This window comes from Chiloscyllium plagiosum, chromosome 11 (genome assembly GCF_004010195.1).
Source record: "Chiloscyllium plagiosum isolate BGI_BamShark_2017 chromosome 11, ASM401019v2, whole genome shotgun sequence".
NCBI classification, from domain to species: domain Eukaryota; kingdom Metazoa; phylum Chordata; class Chondrichthyes; order Orectolobiformes; family Hemiscylliidae; genus Chiloscyllium; species Chiloscyllium plagiosum.
The window spans coordinates 80,687,964-80,693,963 of record NC_057720.1 but is presented as its reverse complement, the minus strand read 5'-3'; positions in this window follow the sequence as shown (position 1 = coordinate 80,693,963).

Genomic DNA, 6,000 nt, shown 5'->3' with positions numbered 1-6,000 from the left:
ATGGGGGGGGTTCGGGGACAGAGTGGGAGCAGACAGGGGTCGGCAGCTCGAGCGCGGAGTTCTGCTGCCTGGTCCCCTAAACGGGGAGATGAGCAAATGCTCACTGTGTCATCCCATTGAACTGATTGGGGGGTTGGGGGGGGGCGTGGCTCTTGAGCTATGGTGCAGGTCCCTTACACACAAGTGTGCTCAGAAGCAAACCCTGAGACAGAGAGAGGGAACAAGCCAGGCAGAGCGAGGAGAAAGGAAACTTCAGAAAACTCCGAGCATCAGAGAAGAAGCATTAAATCAATTAACTGAATAATCAATTATCCAAATGAAATACGGCCCACCCATCTTGTTCGGATAATCGAGGTTCCTCTGCACAGCTGTCAGGCTGAGATTGGTTGGTGGGTCTTCTGACTCCACGGTCTTTGATGATGAATGATGAATGATGAATGATATTATTGTCGTTGTATTTCACAGTAAGAATGCAATAAAGTACAGTGAAAAGCTTTCATTTGTGGCCATGTTTTGGTGCCATTTTGAATAATTTAAGCACTAGGCAGAATAAAGATACAGCTGAAAAAGTCTCCAAGCATTTGCAGTCCTCATTTTCTCCTCCATCAGTCTGGAGCCAGCTTATCACCACGAATAATGTCTACACTACCATCTCTCTTCCACTGTTTTGCCACCATCCACACCAGGCCCAACCAATCTCCAAGATGCTGACGCTCACTTCTGGGCCTACCTCAATGTCATTTTGATACACCCCACCACCGCTTCATGGGGGAAGGCCCACACTGTGATGTGTCCTGCTTGAGCAGCAAATGAATTTGAGGGCCTTTCCAGAAAGATACGCATGGAGCTCCAAATGGCTATCCAGTTGACAGCCTGGACTCTCATATCCCCATAACATTTGGGGATATACTTAGGTTACATATCACAATATTACACTTACAACGATTTAAACTAAATGAATTAAAATTGAATTATCAGGTTACCTCCACATATGTACCCTCTGGTTAACTTTGTGATGGTGGTATTTGATTCCAAATGGGATTAGAGAACGTTACATTCTCATGATTCTCTCTCTGCAACTCAGATTTTTAAGTAGGAGTTAAATTATACTTCAGCTCAGTGTTTTCCTGTGGCCCTGCTGTGCAGAAGCCTGGCTTGCTTAAGAGTTCGTGACTCTGGATAGGAGGATGTGGGTCATTCAAATCTCCCAAATAAAACGAGACACCAACACATTTGTAATGAAGGGCTCAGGTCTGAGACACCAACTCTCCTGCTCCTCGGATGCTGCCTGACCGGCTGTGCTTTCCCAGCGCCACACTTTTCGACTCTGATCTCCAGCATCTACAGTCCTCACTTTCTCCGAGACACCCACATATCTTATTGGTAAAAAGGGAGATGGCTTGATGCATGCTCTTTAATGAACATAAATCATATTGAAAGTTTCAATATAAAAAAAACATCACATTTGTCTGAGATATATTGCTACTATTCCGTACCATGTTAGAACGAGAGTTGGAGAAATCATGGGGCTGAGACACTTGGCTGTCATCAATAGTGATGAATTCCACTTCTTTTATATTCAGTGGGATTAGGATCAGGGAGATGATGGCCTAGTGGTATCATCACTGGACTATGAATGCAGAGACCCAGCTAATGTTCTGGGGACACAGGTTTGTATCCCACCATGGCAAATGGTGGAAATTGAATACACTAAAAAATTGGTATTAACAGCATGAAACCATTACTAATTGTTGGAAAAATCCATCTGGGTCACTAATGTCTTTGAGGGAAGTCATTCTGCCATCCTTACCGTGTCTGGCCTACTTGTGACTCTCAACCCACATCAATGTGGTTGACTCTGGGTAATTAGGTAAGGGCAATAAATGCTGGTTTGGCCAGTGATGCCCACATCCCATTAATTAATTAAAAGGTAATCAGGTATTGACGTATTACTCCACCAGTTTCCCTTTGACAACCACATACTCTTTCTATCAGGCCTCCATGGCCTGCAAGAGATTGCCATTTCAAATGAATAGTGCTTGCATTTATTTAATGCAGCACTTCATTGTAGTTTTGACAATGCTCTGAACTTTAAAATTTACTCTACTGCACATAGAAATTATTCAGAAAAGAAGGGTGAAAGGCATGCCATATCGTGGTTGACAAAGTCTCGCAGTGCACTATTTGAAATGCTATATGTGATGCAACTCTCCAACACCTGTACAGATCGATAACTGGTCTTCTCATGGGTAGAGCAGCACTAATGATTTGCACTTAACAAGCAATAACATATCAGAACCATCTTCTGCTCCACTGCAGTTACTTACACTCATTAATGTTGCATGAACATATATTGGCCATACTAGACTCTTAATTTAAGTAACATGGTTTTAATGTCAGAAATACTTCAGTGAAAGAACAGAAACAAGTAAGATAACATGCCACAGGCAAAGCTTTTGGTATTTTTTTCTGAAATATAGGGCAGTATCTCATACAGATTTTAAGTGCACAATCCAATCCAATCAGTAAAATATGCTGGGATATAGAAGTAGTTGCCGTGGTAATCGTCTTAGATCCTTGGTCTATTTGAAATAGGAAGGCAGAGACTGGAATACTGTGAGAATTATTTTTGTTCCATTTGATCAAGACTTTGAATAAACTGTTAATACATTTCCCCTAGCTAAGATCAAACCTGCAGGGATAGGGTGGGAAGGTGTGGGGGGGGGTGGGGGGAGGGGGATAGCGAGGAGCTGCGCATCTTAAAGAGCATTACAATTTCAACTGAAGGTTATAAAACAATAGGTACATTTTAGAGAGACAGTTTCAAATGGGACCGGGAGAGAATTGAAAACAGGATGTCACAGAGAAAGTGTTGGGATGACTAATTCTAATTTACACTGGATTCAGAAATTCTGTGTAACTGAGTCAAATTTTCAGATGCTATCAAATTCCATGTGGTCGCAGAATTAAAGAAAAGTAGCTTTAGAGTTGCAGAATTTGTTCAAAACATACATATGGTCGGGACAAAATGTTAGACAAAAGGTGATGCAAGGAGAAAGTGAGGACTGTGATGACGGCAGATGCTGGAGACCAGAGTTGAAAAATGTGGTGCTGGAAAAACACAGCAGGCCAGGCAGCATCCGAGGAGCAGGAGAATCGACGTTTCGGGCATAAGCCCTTCTTCAGGAAAGGTGATTCAAGTGTGCATCACTTCACGTAGAAAAAAAAAACTGAACATTGGACAAACTGCTTGGATGGTATTAAAATATCTAATAAGAAAAATGAAAATGAATTCAGGGAATCCTGGGAAGGCATAATGCTCAACACGCCCATCTCTAACAGAGAGCAGCAGTTAACAAAACCAAATAGATGTCAAACAAGTGTAGAGAAGAATGCAAGACAGAGGTAGAAATGGATTACATTGTGAATTTAGTTGGATCACACCTTGAACGTTGTGTCCAGTTCCGAACAATGCAATCTAAGGGAGACATTGGGCCATTGGCATTGCAGGGAACCCAAAGGCTAATTTGCTGTGCTAGGGGTCTGATGTATGAGGTGATGAGGGCATTTCAACCCGTAGAAGGGACATCTGAAGAGTGGAGCTTTTAAAGTGATATAGCAGGTGGATGAAGGAATGGAAAGGCAACGTTAAGTTTCAAGCATAGTGTAATAGGCCACAAGTTCAAATGAAAAGAAAAATTAACCTTTATCTTAGAAGGTTCTTAACAGCAACCTTTCAGTGCATTGAGATGTGTGGCCAAAACTGAATACATTCCAGAACCAATTTTGGTTTTGGTGGGAGGGACTTTTGGATCTCGAGGATTAATAAACTGACATCCACCAGATGGCTTCCTTCATCTATTAGGACCTTGTGCTGTGACAAGACTTATACATACACTGACCTCATTAGTTTCTCTAACGTGAGCAAAATCTATTCTAGAGATTATGGTGTCAATATTTCAAGGTAGTCCACCTTTCTCCTACAATTTGTCCAGGAAAGAAATTACAAAGCTGCCCGTTCAAACACCAAACCCACCGACACATATCACCTCTGTAACAGATATTCATTCCAGCTGTTTCGGCAATACAGAGAGGGTTATATGTTCACTGGACTCTACAATCCATATGCCACAGACATGTTATAGCAGGTCCAAATGCTCAGACAGATTACTGGATACTTAAAAATATAACCTGGCCCAACCTCAAGAGCGTGCCGCTAAGATAAAGTCAACACATCTCCTGTCCCAGCAAAGGCACACATACTCTGGAGTATTGCAATGCAACTCCTAAAGACACCCACTGTTCCATTCCCCGCCCACATTTTGGTAAATCAGACCATAATGTCGTGTTCCTTCCCCTGGCAGAAACCGAAGCATGAGGATTCGGTACAGCAAGTCATACAATGGTGGTCTGAGGTAACAGATAAGCTCCTACATGACTGCCTGGAGTCAGTGAACTGGTCCATGTTCAAGGACTCAGCGGCCAACCTAAATAGGTATGCACCACCGTCACTGACTTCATCAGTAAATGTGTAGATGACCACGTGCCAAGGAAGTTAATCCACGTGTTCCCTAATCGGAAACAATGGGATGAACTGGGAGATCCACTCTCTGCTGAAGTCTAGGTCTGTGGCGTTTAAATCAGGTGGCCCTGACCTACACAGGAAATCCAGATACAATCTTTGCAACTCCATCACAAACCTCAAAAGGCAATACCAGACTAAACCCGAGTCCAGGACTAATCACACAAACACACGTCGACTGTGGCAAGGTTGACATGATATAACGGGATACGAAACAAAGTCAAGGAGAATTGCTGACAACAAAACATCCCTCCCCTATGAGCTCAGTTCATTCGATGCTTCCTTTGAACAAAGGTCAGTGAAATGATATCACATTCCCCAACAACCTTGGTTGCACCTGTACTCAATCTCCATTGCAGAAGTCAGGTAGGGCTTCTTGAGAGTGAACCCAGTGAAAGTGACTGGCCTGGATGGAGACCTTGGCTGTGCACTCAGATCCTGTGTGCACCAGCTGGTGGAAGTTATTTTGCAGACATCTTTAACCTCTCCATACTATGATGCGACATTCCCACCACTTCAAGATGACCACTATCATCCCGGTGTCAAAGGAAGATCAGGAAACGTACCTTAATGAATTGTCTCTGACATTCATCATTACAATACTGGCATGCATCAACTCCAGCTTCCTGGATTGTCTTGATCCACTAAGTGCTCACAGCTTGGTATGCCAACTGGTCTGCCTAACACCACAAGGAATTGTGAATGCAGCCCAGTCCATCACATAAAACCTGCCTCAGGTTCTGAGGAAGGGCCACTGGGCCTGAAACATTAACTCTGATTTTTTTTTCCATCGATGCTGCCAGATCTGCTGAGCTTTTTCAGCAATTCCTATTTTTGTCATGGAAATTCAGCTCGCTGCTTGGTCCGAAGATCGACCAAGTTGCTTATGACCAACCTTGGTGCATGATTCACGGGCACCATCCACATGCACCTCTTGTCTGCCGACTCTGGCATTTGCCAATCCCTTATGATGATCAGATTAGATTCCCTACAGTGTGGAAACAGGTCCTTTGGCCCAACTAGTCCACACCGACCCTCCGAAGAGTAACCCACCCACCCACCCATTTCCCTCTGACTAATGCACCTAACTCTATGGGCAATTTAGCATGACCAATTCACCTAACCTGCACATCTTTGGACTGTGGGAGGAAACCGGAGCACCCGGAGGAAACCCATGCAGACACAGGGAGAATGTGCAAACTCCACACAGGCAGTCGCCCAAGGCTGGAATCGAACCTGGGTCCCAGGCGCTGTGAGGCAGCAGTGCTAACCACTGAGCTACTGTGCCACCCCGTCATGACACCTCTCTGATACACTTAGGGAGCCCAGACGTGTATTGCAGGGCACAAGGGCAACCTGCACTGGAAGGCTGAAGAAGGGACAGAGATGAGGCACTCAGCTCATGGACTGGACCAGGC